We start from the raw sequence: 17,193 nt of genomic DNA on the forward strand, positions 1-17,193 counted from the left end.
AGAAGCAAGACTGTCTTCCATGAGAGAAACTTTAATTCTGCTGAAGCTGCTGGTTCAAAGGGGGGTAGGGTGAGTTTCTCTAACACAAAGCTTAGGTCCCACGCTGGGGTAGGTGCTCTTCTGGGTGGCCTCAAGGTGCTAGCCCCTCTGAGGAACTGTTTGATAAGAGGGTGTAAGAAAAGAGGTTGCTCAGTGCTGAAATGAGCAGAGATAGCAGAGGCATGAATTTTAATAAAGGAAAAAGATAGACCACTGTGTAGTAGGTCAGCTAGTTAAATCCAGGATGACAAGTAGGGAGGGCTGTGCACTATCGGCTCCCTTAGCCTGGATCCAGGTACAGAACTTTTTCTATTTGTCAGCATAAGACTTACTAGTGCTAGGGCGTCTGGCCTCACATACAACATCTAGAACCTGTTTACTGAGATGGGCAGCTTGAACATTGGTCAGGGAATAAGCCAGGCTGACAAATTGAGTGCCTGCAATTGGGGATGCATGAATTCTCCTTCCCTTTGGGTCAGGAGTGTTGGGATCTGAGGGAGATGCCATGGTGGCAGACAGGACAGACTGAGCAGCAGTGGGTACCAGTGATGGTGTGGCCAGTCTGGGGCAATCAGGACTGCCCTTTGTTTTTCCTGCTTTATTTTGAGAAGTACCCTGGTAATGAGAGGTAGTGGGGGAAATGCATGGACCAAGAGGTTGACCCACTGGAAAGACAGAGCATCCACTTTCCAGGCCCTGCAGTGAGGCTCTCTGGTGCAGAAAGTACAGTTGTGTACACCTACCATAAATGTAGACGTTCGAGTGTATTCACTGTTGCAGTCCTAACATATGGGTTAACCGGCTCCCAGCAGCCCTCAGTCGGCCCGAATACCAAAGCCCTTGGTATATGACGTCGGCTGTCGTTGGTTGTAAACTGATGTCAGAACGTCAGGTATAAAGGGAGGCAGCCAATGCAATTTCCTCAGTTTTTCTTGCCTTAACTGTCAGGAGCCACCAAAAGAAGGCCAAACCAAGAAGGGAACACCCTGGAAAAAGCCAACCAAAAATAACATAGGTAGTCTGTGCCTTAGGAAAAAAACAGGGGTGGAGGGTGGGAAACCAGGACTGCAACAGTGAATACACTCAAACATCTACATTATGGTAAGTGTACACAACTGTACTATGTTCTTCGTGTTTCACTGTTGCAGTCCTAACATATGGGTTGATTCCCAAAGCCCAGGAAGAACAAAAGGGGGGAGGAAGAATCAGAGTAAGGGTTGGTAAGGAGGCCTTGCAAAACTGCAGAGGCAAAACCAGCCCTAGATTTAGAAAACAAAGATAGGTTGTAATGCTTTGTGAAAGTATGGACAGAAGACCAAGTAGCTACTTCTAGAAAGTCCTTAGTAGGCAGACCTCTCATAAAGGCTGCAGAAGAGGCTGCTCTAGTAGAATGGGTCCTAATACCCTGGGGGGAGGAACCTTTCCATGCTGTAGGTAACAAAAAGTGAATACAATGCGCATTACATTTGGAGATGGTTTGTTTGGAAATAGCTTTACCCTGAGCCCCAGGAGCAAAACTAACCAACAACTGCTGAAACCTCCCAAAGGGTTTAGTCCTATTTAAGTAAAATCTCAACTGTCTGTGCACATCAAGAGAGTACAGAATCTTTTCCCCCTTATTCTGGGGGTTATTGAAGAATGTAGGTAGATGAATAGACTGGTTAAGTGTCAGACTGGAAACCACCTTAGGCATAAAGGAGGGATTAGTTCTCAGAGAAACATGGTCTGTATGAAAAATAATGAAAGGTTCTACTGCCATTAAGGCTTGCAGCTCCAAAACCCTTCTGACGGAAGTAACAGCCAAAAGAAAGGCAGTCTGCCATGAAATGACCTTTAAATCTGCAGAGGCAGCAGGTTCAAAGGGAGGAAGAGCAAGCTTCTCCAGGACAAAATTAAGATCCCAAGCAGGAAAAGGAGCTCTTCTGTGAGGTTTAAGATTGCTAGCTCCCCTCAGGAACTGTTTCATCAAGGGATGAGAGAAAATTGGTTGCTCAAAAGAACAATGAGCAGAAATTGCTGAAGCATGATTCTTAATTGAAGAAAGGGAAAGTCCACCATTAAGCAAACCTGCTAGATAATCAAGAATGAGGGAAACAGAAGGTTGGGAAGACTCTTCTCCTTTAGCCTGCATCCAAGAGCAAAATCTCTTCCATTTATCTGCATAGGACTTCCTGGTGCTAGGCCTTCCGGCCTCATGAAGAACTTCAACCACTTGCTGTGAAAGATTTAAAGTATTAGCCAGGCAGCTAAATGCAGAGTTAGAAGATGAAGAAACTTTCCCCCTTCCTGAACCAACAGATCTGGTACCAGGGGAAGATGCCAAGGCTGAGCTTGGGAAAGGCTGCGAAGAAGGTGATGCCAATGCTGCCTGGGCCAATCTGGTGCTATAATAGCCCTTGGTTTTTCATCCCTTATCTTTAAGCAGCACTCTGGGAAGAGGAGGCAAAGGGGGGGGGGGTATAAATTGAGAGTTGTGTCCATGGGAAGGACAAAGCATCCACTCTCGTGAAACTCCTTGGTGCAGAAAGTTGGAAGGAGGTGATTGGTGTGAGAGGAGAAAAGATCCACCTGAGGAGTGCCCCAATGCTGAGTGATGCGATAGAAAATTATCTTGTTTAGCTGCCACTTGAGGATCCAGAACAAGTCTGCTCAACTGATCCGCCAAGGAGTTTAGCCTCCCTGGAAGATACTGGGCTATGAAACATATGCCCATGGAAGCTGCTAAGGACCACAGTTTCATGCTGTGTCTGCACAAAGGGTAAGAGTGAGTCTCCCTGCTTGTTGATGTACCACATGACTGTGGTGTTGTCTGTCCTGATCAGAAGAGTCCCAGAGTAGAGTAGGTCCTTGAAAGCCAGCAAGGCCTGCTGCACTGCCATCACTTCTTTTAGGTTTAGTGCAGATGAATCTGTTGGGTGCTCCAGATGTGCCTCCCCATGCATAATCTGAGGCGTCTGTGGTGAGAGTCTGGGTGGCAGGTGGAAAGGCAGACCCTTATTCTGAGAACAGGCTGTCGCCCACCAGAGAAACTCCATTTATAGACAAGGAATCAGGAAGAATCAAGTGCAAGTCCTGTGTGTGTTGACACCAGAGGTTCTTGAGATACCATCGAAGTATTCTCATATGCAGCCTTGCAAATGGGATCATCAAGATACATGAAGCCATGAATCCCAGTGCTTGCAGGAATTACCTTGCAGAGAGCTGGGTCATGCTTGCCAAGTTCTGGAAATAAGCCGACAGATCTTGTTGTTTGTCGTGAGAGAGGAATACCATCTGGGTGGCTGTATTCAGACTCGCTCCCAGGAAAACAATCTCCCTTGTAGGAACCAACTTTGATTTCTTCTCGTTGAGAGTGTAACCCAAAGAAGTGAGAATGTTCTTCATGAAGTCCAAATCCTTTTTTAACTGTTCTGGGGAGGTTGCTTGAATGAGACAGTCATCTAGGTAAGGACAAACGTGAATGTTCCTCTGCCTGCAAAAAGCAATGGCTGGTGCCAGGCACTTTGTGAAAACTCTGGGAGAAGTAGACAAGCCAAAGGGTAGCACACAGAATTGGAAGTGTTGCTCTCCAGCCCTGAAACGAAGAAACTGCCTGCAACTTTCCCTTATTGGGATGTGCAGGTAAGCCTCCTTGAGATCCAAAGTTACCAGCCATGAATCCTTGTCCAACATTGGCAGTAACTGTTGAAGAGTGAGCATCTTGAATTTGGGAATCACCAGAAAAGTGTTTAGAATAGACAGATCCAGAATAGGGTGCCAGAAAAAGTCTTGAATAAAAACCTAGGCCTGCCTGATTTGCAGGAACTGGCTCTATAGCCCCCAAAGTCAGAGACGAGATTTGATTCTGTACCTCTGCCCTGAGAGTTCTGGGAATGTTTGGCTAACCTTGTAGAACAGGGAAGGTGTGAAAATAAAACTTGTAACCTTGGTTTACTACTCTGAGCACCCATTTGTCGTCTGTGATGATTGACCATACCCCTGCGAACCTGGCTAACCTTCCCCCAAATGAAACCCTGGGCCCGCAGAGGTAGGCACAAGAAAGCCAGAGTCACTGAAAATGTTTGCTTTGGGAAGCTGGTTTAGAACTCCCCGATTTAGCAGAATGATGCCATTGTTTAGTCCTTTGAGGGGCAGAAGCGTGCCCTCTGGAAGATCTGAAACACCTAGGCCTAGAGTGTCCCTGCTTGCCAGGATGAGGGAAAGACCAGTTCTTGGAAGGATAATGTCTAATAAACCGAGGGGGCTGAACCTGGAGGAAATCTTTTACAGCTTGCATAGATTTTGCCTTATCCTCCAACTTTTTCAGTACCTCCTCAGCCTTGTTAATAAAGAGGTTGTCTTTGTGCAAAGGAACATCCAGCAATTTAGATTTAACAGGTTCAGAAAGAGGCTGCTCCCTAAGCCAAGCATGCCTTCTAATAACGGAGCAATTGGCTGCTGCTCTGCCGGAAGCCTCCAAAGGTGTCAAAACCACAATGAAGAGAATGCTTATTAACCAGAGTGGCAGAATTTATAGATTCATAGATTTGTACTAAGCTAAGTGCCCTTGTGAGCCATTTTAAGCCTAGCCAATTATCCATTGTGAGACTCAAACCCTGCACCTTGTGTTTGTTAAGGCAAACACCTTAACCATTAGGCCATTAGTCTTTGTTCTCAGACATGGAAGGGATATCCCCAAGCTTAGCCTTAACAGCCTCCAAAATATGCTGCTGATACTTAAGCATGTGAAAGACAATTCACAGACCTAATAGCAATATAGTTGCAGAGGTATAGCCCTTTTTACCCCACCTGTCCAAAGCCCTAGACTCATCAGAAGGTACAGGGTTTTTAGCAATAGTAGCCTTAACACCCTTGGGACCATGATAAATAATCTCAGGATCAGCAGTAGGGTTTCGAAAAAGAAATTGATGAGAATCAAGTACCCTATAATACCTATCAGGTTTTCTGGGAGCAGGAGGAATAGAATTAGGAGTTAAAGAATTTTCCATGAAAATATCATCCACAACTTCCAAAACAGGAGGCATAGACAGAGGTTTATGCTGTGGCAAATCTAAAAATTCCTGGATCCTCCTCTTAGACTGAGGGAAATCCTGACTTTCCCATTTAAAGTGCTCCCTAAGAGTATTCAAAGTATCCACAAAGGAAAAATCTTCTGGAGAGGATAGAATCCTCAAAGCCAGACAAAAAGTTGAGAATTTCCTTCCTCACCAGCAGAAATACTGGAAACCTCAGAATCTTGAGTCAGACAAAACATCAGTAGACAATTCCCTAGCCTTCTTGGGGGGGGGCCTTAATAAGGGGTAAGAAAATCACCAGCCATCTTTACCAAATGGGACTGAGGCACAGGAGAGGAGGCAGACGCCTGCTTGTGGGTAGATTTGCAGCTGAAAGGTTTGCTAGTAATCTGGAGGGACTTGGGAAGCCTAGCAACTGCAGAAGTCTGAGCTAAGGTAGTCAGGCTGGCTCTGGTCTCATGTTGAAGAGAAAAGGCGTCAGAAGCCGGTGCCTGCAAAGCGGCTTGGGACCCATCTGAAGAGGCAACAGGCAGAGGGTCTGAAGACAAGATAGCAGCCTGTGGCATGGAGGACTCCGTAATGGTCTCGGCCTACGGCTGCAAATTTGCAGACTGTAGGGGCTGCGAAAGCGCCTCACTAGCTATCGCTGGGCCGATGATCAATTTCACAGGCGCGTCATCAGCAGCTTTAACCCTAGGCCTGTCACGATCCTTGTCCTTGTATTTCCTAGGTATATCCGAAGTCAGGAGACCAGAAGACGCCATATCGACGAACTTAGGCCAGACTCTGAAATGCTTACATAAAATCTTAGCTCTACGGCGTATGATACGCGGGTTGATGGAAGCACAGAGATCACAGTTAGGGACGTCATGCCCACACAAGTTATAAAATAGGAATGAAAATCACGGTGCAGAATCTGTTTTCCACAGGCAAGACAGTTATTAACTTTATCTGACATTCGTTAAAGCAAGAAAAGAGGATCCCCAACGGGGTACTTATCTGAAGGCATCTTCAACTTGGTAGTCGGAATGCAGAAAGAAGGTAAACGGCCAACCGGCACAAGTGCGAATTGCATCTGTTTCGGGCTCTGCGGCAAGAAAGACTGGGAGATGGTGTTGGCCGCCTCCCTTTATACCCAACGTTCTGACATCAGTTTACTACCGACGGCAGCCGACGTCATATACAGAGGACTCTGGTATTCAGGCTGACTGAGGGCTACCGGGAGCTGGATAACCCATATGCAACAGTGAAACATGAAGAACATCTTGCAGAGCTGATGGTTGGAGCGGGAAGCAAAGAGGTCTGCCTTCGGGGTGCCCCATTTTTGAGTTATAAGGGTGAAGGTTCTTTGGTTTAGCCGCCACTCATGTGGGTCCAGAAGATTTCTGCTTAAGTTGTCTGCCAGAGAGTTTAGGGAGCCTGACAGGAATTGTGTTAACAGGTGTAGTTGCATGGCTGAGGCTGTGTGCCAAATAGCCATGGCGAGCCTGCATAGAGGGTAGGAGCGAGTCCCTCCCTGCTTGTTGATATACCACATCACTGTGGTGTTGTCTGTTTTGATAAGTAGGGCCCCTGGGGAGAGAGGGGGGTCTGAAAGCTGTCAATGCGTGTTGGACAGCTAAAGTACAGTTGTGTACACTTAACATAAATGTAGATGTTAGAGTGTATTCACTGTTGCAGTCATTACATTTGGGTAATCTGCTGGCAGGTTGCCCTCAGTCAGCCTGAATTCCACAGTCTTGGGTCTTGCGTCAGTTGCTCTCTCTTCTTCCATGATGTCAGGTCCTCAGGGGTATAAAAACAGGCAGCCGATGCCATTTTCTTTAGTTTTTCTTGCCCCAGATGTCAGGTGCCCCCCAAACGGGAAGCAAAAATATAAAAAATATATAAACTATATATACATGCAACAACATAAACTTTACCTTCATCTAAAAGCAAATACACCACAAAGGCTGTAGAATATAGTGAAGGAAAGAGAAGCTCCAGAATAAAGGGGATGGCGGGCGGGTAACCTGGACTGCAACAGTGAATACACTCCAACATCTACATTTACGGTAAGTGTACACAACTGTACTATGTTCTTCGTGTTTCACTGTTGCAGTCATTACATTTGGGTAGAATCCCAAAGCTATGGATGGGAGGCTGGAGCTAAACAGCATTAGGGGCGGCTATAAGGCCCTGCAGAACTGCAGTGGCAAAGCTTGCCCTGGACTTAGAGAAGAGAGGCAGATGGTAATGCTTTGTAAAAGTATGAACAGAACTCCAAGTAGCAGCTTCTTGAATTACTTTAGTTGGTACCCCTCTGAGAAAAGCTGCTGATATAGCTGCAGCGCTGGTGGAGTGAGACCTAATGCCCTCGGGCACCGGTTTACCATGATGTAAGTAGCAGAAACGAATGCAGTAGCTTATCCACTTTGAAATAGTGTGCTTTGAAATAGCCTTTCCCTCTGATCCTGCAGCAAATGCCACCAGTAGCTGCTCAGTTTTTCTTAGAGCTTTAGTCCTGCTCAAGTAGAATCTTAGTTGACTGTGTACGTTCCAAGGAATGCAGAATTTGCTCCCCCTTGTTCTGCGGATTTGGGTAAAAAGTTGGCAGATAAATAGTTTGGTTAAGAGCCACACTGGAAACCACCTTAGGCATAAAGGAAGGATTGGTCCTGAGGGACACCCTGTCTGGGTATAATATGATAAAAAGCTCCACAGCCATGAGGGCCTGCAGCTCTGAAACCCTTCTTGCTGAAGTAATTGCCAGGAGCAAAGCTATTTTCCATGATAAAAACTTTATATCTGCAGTAGCAGCTGGTTCAAATAGAGGCAGGGTGAGCTTTTCCAACACAAAATTGAAGTCCCATGCATGAACTGGTGATCTTCTGGGAGGCCCTACATTTTTGGCCCCTCTAAGATATTGTTTTAGCAAAGGGTGACAAAAGATCGGTGGCTCTGTGTTGTAATGAGCCGAGATGGCAGAGGTATGAATTTTTATTGATGAAAAAGATAGGCCTTTGTCAAGCATCTCAGTCAAGTATTGTAAAATCTGAGGAATATTTGGCTCTGCTGTGTCAGTTCCTTGTGCTTGGTTCCAGGCACAGAATCTCTTCCATTTATCACCATAAGATTTTCTAGTACTAGGCCTTCTGGCTTCCAAAATGACATCCATCACAGATTTACTGAGGTGTTGTTTGAATAATTACATGATCAGCCATGCTGCCAGGTTCAGTGTTTGGAGCTGATTGTGCAGGATCTGATTGTTTTGCTGAGACAGTAAGTGAGGTATTTGAGGCAAGTACCAAGCTGGGAATTGAGACATATTCCTTAGGATTGGGTACCAGTGCTGGCGGGGCCAGTCAGGGACAATTAGTATAATTTTTTGGTTTTTCTTGTCTGACCTTTAGTAGGGCCTTGGGAAGAAGAGGCAGAGGAGGAAAGGCGTAAACTGATAGGCTTTTCCAACTGAAGGATAGGGCATCCACTTCCCATGCTTGTCTATGATAAGTCCTTGTGCAGAATTTGTCCAGATGATAATTCCGAGGACAGGCAAACAGGTCTATGTCCAGTCTCCCCCATTTCTTTATCATGCTGAAGGACTTGTGGATCCAGTGTCCACTCGTGAGGGTCCATAAGGTTTCTGCTCAAGTAGTCTGCCAGAGTATTTTGCTTTCCTGGCTGGAATTGAGCTTGTAGATGTACTTGGTAAGTCAAGGCTGTGTCCCAAAATTCCATGGCTAGTCTGCAAAGGGGGTACAAGTGTGTGCCCCCCTGCTTGTTTATGTACCACATAACAGTAGTGTTGTCCGCCTTTACAAGTAGCTGTCCTGGACGAAGTCCTTGAAGGCTGTCGGGGCATTTTGAATAGCTAACATCTCCTTTTGGTTGATATGCAGATGCATTTGTTTTGGGGTCCACATGCCCTGAATGCATCTTCCCGCCAGGTGGGCCCCCCCATGCATAGTCTGAGTCTGTAGTTAAGGTTTAGTTGGCAGGGAGTAGAGTGACAGACCGTCCCATGTTTTGGTGACATGCCTCTGCCCACCAAAGAAACTCCTGTTGTAGGTAGGGAATGAGAGGAATCATTGTTTCCAGACTGTGACAATGCTGACTCCATAAACATTTTAGGTATCACTGTAGTTTCCTCATATGCAGTCTTGCATATGGAATCAGTAGAATGCATGATTTCATGAACCCCAAAGCCTGAAGAATTTGTCTTGCAGATAACTGTGTTTTTGTTGCCATCTGTTTGAAGTAAATAGTCAGTTGCCTTTGTTTGTCTGGTGAGGAAAGCCATCTGGGCAGTTGTATTCAAGCTTGCACCCAGGAATGTTATCTTTTGAGAAGGTACCAGTTGGGATTTCTTTTCGTTTATTGTGTACCCTAGGCATGTTAGAAGCCTTTTCACAAAAACCAGATGCTGAAGAGAAATGTCCTTGTTCTCTGCTTGAATGAGACAGTCGTCCAAGTAAGGACAGATTTGTATTCTTTGTCTGCAAAATGCAATTACTGGTGCCAGGCACTTTGTAAAGACCCAGGACACAGGGGCTAAGCCAAAGGGCAGTGCAGAGAACTGGTAATGCATAAAGCCAGCCTTGAAACGGAGGTATCTTTTGCACGATTCCCTTATTGGGATATGCGGGTATGCCTCTCAGTTCTAAAGTCACTAGCCAAGCGTTCTTGCCCAGCATGGGCAGAAACTGCTGCAAAGTTAGCATTTTGAATTTTGGAATGTCCAGGAATGTGTTCAAAATTGATAAATCCAGTACTGGGTACCAGGCCTTGTCTTTTCTGGTTACCAAGAGCAGTCTTGAGTAAAACCATTGTCCTTTTCCCTGTTCTGGCACTGGCTGAATAGCCCCCATATCCATGAGGGCCGTAACTTGTTTCTGTGCCTCTGCCCATTGATATTTTGGCAGATCTGGCCAACCGTTTGGAATTGGCAGAGTGTGGAAGTGGAATCTGCATCTCTGGGATACTATGTTTAATACCCACTTGTCCTGGGTTAACTGCCAATTTTGAGCATAAAGTGCTAATTTCCCCCAAGGGAGTTGCCAAAAGATAAGTGCTTGGTGATGGAAGAGGGAAGTCATTGAGACTGTTTACTGCAGGGTTGCGTTTTGTTTCCTCCAGATTTGGAGGTAGAGGCACCCCATTGCTTTGACCTGTAAGAATCCTGTGACTGGTATCTAGAACCTTTAGGGCGCCTGGATTTGCCCCATGGAGTTCTGTTGGACACAGGAAAGGACCAATTTTTTGTAGGCCAGTGTCTACTGAATCTTGGTGGATGCACTTGTAAGAAGTCTTTTACAGTTTGCATAGCCTTAGCTTTATCTTCCATTTTCTTTAAAATCTCTTCTGCCTTAATACCAGAGTATCATGCTGGAAAGGTGCATCCAGCAATTTAGCTTTAACATGATCAGGCAAGTTTTGCTCTTTTAGCCAGGCATGCCTTCTAATCACAGATCCAGTAACTGCGGCCCTGCAGGAGGCCTCTAAGGAATCAAAACCACATTGCAAAGTATGCTTTCCAACTTGTTCTGCTGCATGCAGTAATTCCTGCAATTCTTTATTTTCTACACATTCGGAAATCAACATAATTTTCTGTTTCAGTAATCCCATAACATGCTGTTGATACTTAAGCATATGAAACTGGCAGTTTAAGGCCCTGATTGCCAAGGTTGCAGATGTATAAACCTTCTTTCCCCATCTATCCAGTGCCCTGGAATCTCTATCAGAGGGGGTAGGATTTTTTGCTGTTGAGGCCTTTACACCTTTTGGACCCTGTGAAATAGTTTCAGGGTCAGCAGCGGGGTTTTTAAATAAAAAATTTGTGTGAATCAGAAACCCTGTAATATCTGTCTGGCTTGCTAGGAGCCGGAGGTAAGGAGTCTGGAGTCGAGCTCGACTCCGAAAACACATCATCCGCAATGTCTAAAACAGGAGGTATGGCTAAATGCCTATGCTGAGGGAGAAGGAAATCCCTAAGCCTCTTTTTTGATTCTGAGAAATCTTGACTCTCCCAGTGAAAATGCTCCCTCAAAGTATGCAAAGTTTCTCCAAAAGAATAATCTTCAGGAGGAGATGCAGATGGGATAGATTCCTCTGCATCAGAATCCTCATAGGGTGGTATAGAAAATTCCAGATCAGAAGAAATAGAAACCTGATCTGAAGATTCATAATCAGTGTCTTGCCTAGGCCTCTTATAAGGAGGGGGTTGGGAACCCCTGATCAAGGTAATTAGGTCTTCAGCCATTTTGATCATCTGCTTTTTGGGCATAGAGGCCTGAGCACATGGCTCATGCATCATTTTTTTAGCTTTATTGTTTTTGTCTTTGATTTTGAAGCTGGTGTCAGTTTTATATAGAAATTCTGAGGCCTGAAGCCACCCTCAGAAGCCGGTGCCTGCTCAGCGGCTCCAGACCCATCCGAGGGAGAGACACCAACGGGTACAATACTTTGAGAATCTCGCGGTGTGTCGGACTCCACATGGGTCTCAGTAGAGGCCTGTGACTCAAAAGTAGCGGGTATCAGGGGCTGCGAAAGCGCCTCACTGAGTACTGGTGAACCGGCGACTGGCTTACGAGAAGCTTCGTCATTTTGGGCTTCGATGGTCTGTCTCTGTCCTTTTCTTTGCGTTTTTTGTGAACTCCGGTAGTCGGATTGCTATCCGACGACATTTCAGGATAGTTAAATCTGTTTCCAAAATATTTTGAAGCAAAGATATACAGACGCTTAATAGTGCATTGGTTAAATCTAGCGCAAAACCGACAGCTAGGCATGTTATGATCAGGGCCTAGGCAAGGAATACAGTAGAAATGGAAATCCTTATGAGGTATTTGCTTCCCATAAGTAATGCAATTATTAACTTTTACTGACATCGGTATGGAGCAAGCAAAAGTTTCCCCAATGAAGTATTTAGCTTTAGTGAAGACTTCGGCTCTGAAACTCTAATTTGAAAATTCAGGAGTTGGCCGACTGGCACTTGCGAACTGGTTCTGCTTTGGGCACCGCACAGCAAGAAAGACTAAAGAAAATGGCGTTGGCTGCCTGTTTTATACCCCTGATTACCTGATGTCATAGAAGAAGAGAGAGCAACAGATGCAGGACCCAAGACTTTGGAATTCAGGCAGACTGAGGGCAACCTGTCAGCAGATTACCCAAATGTAATGACTGCAACAGTGAAACACGAAGAACATCATCTTTTTGGTTGATGTACAGATGTACTTGATGTGGGCTCCATCGGCTCTGTATGCACCTGCCATTCAGGTGTGCACCCCAGGCATAGTCTGATGCATCTGTGGTGAGGGTCTGGGTGGTGAGAAGGGTAGTCCCTTGTTGTGGTAGCATGCTGCTGCCCACCAAAGGAAATCTTTCCTTAGACAAGGTATCATTGGTATAAGAGTTTCCAGGTCTTGACAGTGTTGACAACAAAGGCTTTTTATGTACCACTGAAGTTTCCTCATATGCATTCTGGCATATGGAATGAGCAGAATGCAAGATGCCATGAACCAGAGAGCTTGCAAAATGTTCCTTGTGGATAACTGGGGTCTGGTGGCTAGTTAAGAGAAATAGGCTGTCAGGTAAGTTTGCTTTTCTGGTGTAAGGAATGCCATTTGGGATGCTGTGTCCAGGCTTGCTCCCAGGAATATAACTTTTTGGGTGGGTACTAGTTTGGATTTCTTTTCATTGATGGTGTACCCTAGGGAGGTCAGTAGGTCCTTTACAAAACCCAGATGCCTGAGCAGCTTTTCCTGACTGTCTGCCTGAATTAGGCAGTCGTCTGAGTAAATTTGAATGTTTCTTTGTCTGCAAAAAGCAATGGCGAGAGCCAGGCATTTTGTGAAAACTCTGGTAGCAGTAGAAAAGCCAAAGGGAAGTGCAGAGAACTGAAAGTGCAGAGATCCTGTCCCGAAACATAGATATTTCCTCCATGATTCCCTGATTGGTCTAGGGTGGCTAGCCAGGTATCCTTGGAGAGCATAGTAGTTGCTGAAGGGTGAGCATTTTGAATTTTGGTATCACCAGGAAGGTGTTTAGAATGGATAAATAGAGGATGGGGTGCCAGGTGCCCTCTTTCTGGGTACTAGGAAGAGCCTGGAGTAGAAAAGCTTGGCCTATCTGTTCTGCAGGAACGTGCTCTATTGCCTTCATGGAGAGCAGGGAAAGGGACTTGTGTTTTGCCCTATGCCCACTGGTTTGGCGGTAGATCTGGGAACCCTTTTGGGGTTAGTAGAGTGTTGAAAGACAATTTGTATCCCTGGGACATTATGTGGAGGACCCAGTGGTCATTGGTAATGGTGACCCAGTTTGCTTGCGTGGAAGGAGAGTTTTCCTCCCAGGGGCAAGTGCAGGTGGGCAGAGGGAGGGGGTGAAAGTGGAGAGTCATTGTGAGTTCTTACAATGAGGAGGTGGCTTTGCACTCCCTGGTTTAGAAGTGGAGGTACTCCACTGCTTTGATCTCTGCATTCCCTGGCTGTTGCCTGGGGGGGTGGGGGGTCTGCTTCCCCGGGGTCTGGGCTGAACTGACCTGGAGGGGGCAGGAAAGGACCAGTGTTTGGAGGGGCAATACCTACTGAACCTGGGTGGCTGGACCTGCAGGAAATCCAGATTTAGGTTTTTATTCCATCTTTTTTAAGACCTCCTCTGCCTTGGTGCCAAATAAGTTGTCTTTGTGCAAGGGTGCATCCAATAGTTTAGATTTGACATGGTCTGGCAAGGGCTGTTCCTTAAGCCAAGCATACCTTCTAAGGACAGAACCAGTGACTACTGCCCTGCAAGATGCTTCTAGGGCATCAAAAACACTGTGTAAATGTGCTTAGTTACTTGACTTGCAGAATGCATCCAGTCTTGCAACTATTTTCTGCACAAGCAGGAAAAGTTCCATGGTATGCTACAGGAATTTTAGCACATGAAACTGACAATTTAGTGCTCTAATAAGAATAGCAGAGGTGTATACTTTTTACTCCATCTGTCTAATGGTCAGAAATCCCTAACTGAGGGGGTGGGATTCTTGGCAGAACTTGCTTTAATTCCTTTAGGCCCTTGGGGAGAATTTCATGGTCAGCAGTAGGATTTTTGAAAAGAAATTTGTGAGCGTCAGGGACTCTAATACCAGTCAGGTTTCCTGGGAGTGGTAGGGAGGGTGTCAGGAGTTAAACTAGATTCCATGAAAACATCATCCACAGCATCCAGGGACAGGAGGAATGGCCAGGGGTTTGTGCTGTGGAAGATCTAAAAAAATTCCCTGAGTCTCTTTTTAGACTGAGGGTAGTCCTGACATTCCCAGTGGAAATGCTCCCTTAAAGTATGAAGGGTTTCCCCAAAGGAAAAATCTTCGGGTGGAGAGGCTGAAGGAAAGGATTCCTCTGCTTCAGAATCCTCACAAGCAGCGAGGGGTTGCATGTCTTCATTTTCAGAGGCATCAGAGTCATCGGACTCCTGTTCACACAAGACTACTGGGGACAAATCTCTTTCTTTTGGAAGGGGTAAGCTTGGCTTCCCCTGATCAACATTATAAGGTCTTCAGCCATTTTAAGCATTTGAGACTGAGGCAAGGAAGAAGGTGCCTAAGATGGGGTCGTCTGTTTCTTGGGTATGGTTCATACCTTGGGCCTTAGAAACTCTGCAGTTTTCAAAAGAACAGAAGACGCGAAAGAAGTCATCGGCTTGTGTCGAGACTCGGTAGTGCAAAGTGCTTCCTAGGAAGCCGGTGCCTGCTCAGCGGCTTCGGACCCATCCAAGGTAGACACAACCGCAGGATCCTTAGTCGATGAAGAGTTTTGCGGCATACTGTACTCCGAAAGGGTCTCAGTAGCAGCCTGCGAATCCACAGAAGTGAGCATCAGGGGCTGCAAAAGCGCCTCAATGAGGACTGGAGAACTGAAGACTAGCTTAACGAAGCATAGGTTTGGACCTGTGTGGTCTGTGTCTTTATCCTATTGTTTTTTTCGGAAGATATGACGTCAGATGGCTTACCGAAGCCATATTGGAAATAGAGGACAGAGCAGAATTCTCAACCAAATGAAAATGAGAAATGGCAGCCAACTAAACTTTGACAGTAGAAGAACTAGCTCCGTGTTGAAAAATATAAGCTAGAAAATCAAGAACAGTGGAAATAGGAGCCTTAAAGGGGTCTAAACTCCTTTGAGAGGCCCAAAGGGAAAAAAGTTTCCACATGCTGTGATAAACCTTCCTGGTCGAAGACTTATGAGCAGCCACCAAAATAGACCTAACTGATTAGGATAATCCAGGAGTCCTAGCAATCACGGGAACTGCAGCAGGCAAGTTGTGAGCTTCAGACTGTCCAGATTCGGATGAAGAACCCCTGAAGGGTGTGAAATCAGATCCTGAATGGGATCCAAGGCGGAGCCAGAAGGTGAGACCAAAGGAAGGTAAACCATACCTGGCAAGGCCAAAATGGGGCAATGAGGATCACTCTGCTCCCCAGTCGACGAACTTTCTGTAGAAACCTTGGAATAAGATATACTGGAAGGGGGAGGCTAAGCATCTCTGGGGACTGGGGATTTCAGAGCTAAAAACTCACTGCACTTCGCATTGGAAGGAGATGCGAAGAGATCACAGTGAGGTTGACCCCACTCTCTTAGAATATCTGTTCAGCTACTGAAAGATTCAGAGACCACTCGCAAGGCATCAGTATAGTCTGACTTAGCCTGTCCGCTAGGATGTTGGACCGTCCCGGAATGTGCATTTCAATGAGAAAATGACCGGTGGAGCTTGCCCATTCCCACACTCTCATGGCCACATGACAAAGGGGTTAAGATCTGGTCCCTCCCTGTTTGTTGATATACCAGACCACTGACGTTGTCTGACTGAATTGCAATTGTTCCCAAAGGAAGAAAGGCATGAAAAGCCTGCAACGCTAGAAAGACCACCCACATCCTTAGGATATTTATGTGCAAGCTGGTCTCTACAGGGGACCACAGGCCTTGGACTGTCCTGCCCGAACAATGCCCCTTCCACCAGAGTTGGGAGGCATCCATGGTCACTGTGGCTTGGGCCGGGGCTGGAACAAAGGGTCATCCCTCCAAAATGTCTGGAGAACACATCCACCATATGAGGGACGACAGACAGACTCGACTGAGTTGAACTGGATATGCCAATGGCAGTTGCAACAGGGACCACTGTACAGCTAGAGTCCACTGTAGAATTCTCATGTGTAACCGGGCACACGGGAGAAGTGTTATGGTCGCCGCCATTTAGCCTAAGGCCCTAAACACCAATTCCACCACTGGGAGATGTGAATGATAGATCAGGGAGACATGCATCCTTAGGTTTTGCACACTCTCCGAGGTCAGGAATATTTTGCACTGTGAAGTATCTATCCTTGTGCCAATGTAGTCCATCAACTGTATAGGATCTAGGAGTGATTTGGATGCATTGATTGTGATGCCCAAACGCAGGGCAGGGATCAGGAAATAATCCCTGGTTTGGGAGAATAGACACCTGGTGGGAATAATGAGGAGCCAATCGTCCATGTACGGATAGACCTAAATCCCCTGAAGCCTCAGGTGAGCAGCTACTAATGCCATCACTTTGGTGAACACCATGGGGACTGTGGAGAGACCAAAGGGTAGGGCTCAAAATTGGTAATGACCGACTCCTACCCAGAAGCGTAGGAACCTCCTGGAGCTTCTGTGCATCTTTATGTGATAGTAAGCATCCTGGAGGTCTTGCGAGCACATCCAGTCACTCTTGCAGGTACGATGGACTGTAGTGTGTCCATCTTGAACTTCTCTTTGGCAGATGACAGATTCAGGGTAGAAAGGTCCAGAATGGGCCTTAAGTCCCCGTTTTCTTTGGCACCAAAAAGAACCTGGAGTAGAAGCCCGATCTTGACTGATCTGTGGGGACGGTTTTGATGGCTTGTTTTTCTAGCAGCTTGGAAATTTCCTGTGCTGCTGCCTCCCCTTTGCGTGGGTGGCATCTCCGGCAGGTGTTTGAGAGATTTGGGGACTCATAAAGGGGCTAGAGTATCCTCTGGATATGATCTGAAGCACCCAGCATTCTGATGTTATGGACTCCCATACCGCTAGGTGCAAGGACAATTGTCCCCCGACTGCCTCCAGAGTAGAGCAGTTGAACCACCCCTCAGGGCTGCTGCCCGGGTCTGTCCGAGAAAGGTTGTCAAGAC

General features: G+C 46.2%; 1 protein-coding gene across 1 annotated transcript in view; it reads right to left on the reverse strand.

The window, feature by feature from the left end:
* Window positions 1-17,193, reverse strand: part of MORC2 (MORC family CW-type zinc finger 2) — a 1,452,408-nt gene that overhangs the window by 803,559 nt on the left and 631,656 nt on the right. The window lies entirely within an intron of this gene.

This window comes from Protopterus annectens, chromosome 4.part0 (genome assembly GCF_019279795.1).
Source record: "Protopterus annectens isolate FY-2018-M chromosome 4.part0, PAN1.0, whole genome shotgun sequence".
NCBI lineage: Eukaryota > Metazoa > Chordata > Ceratodontiformes > Protopteridae > Protopterus > Protopterus annectens.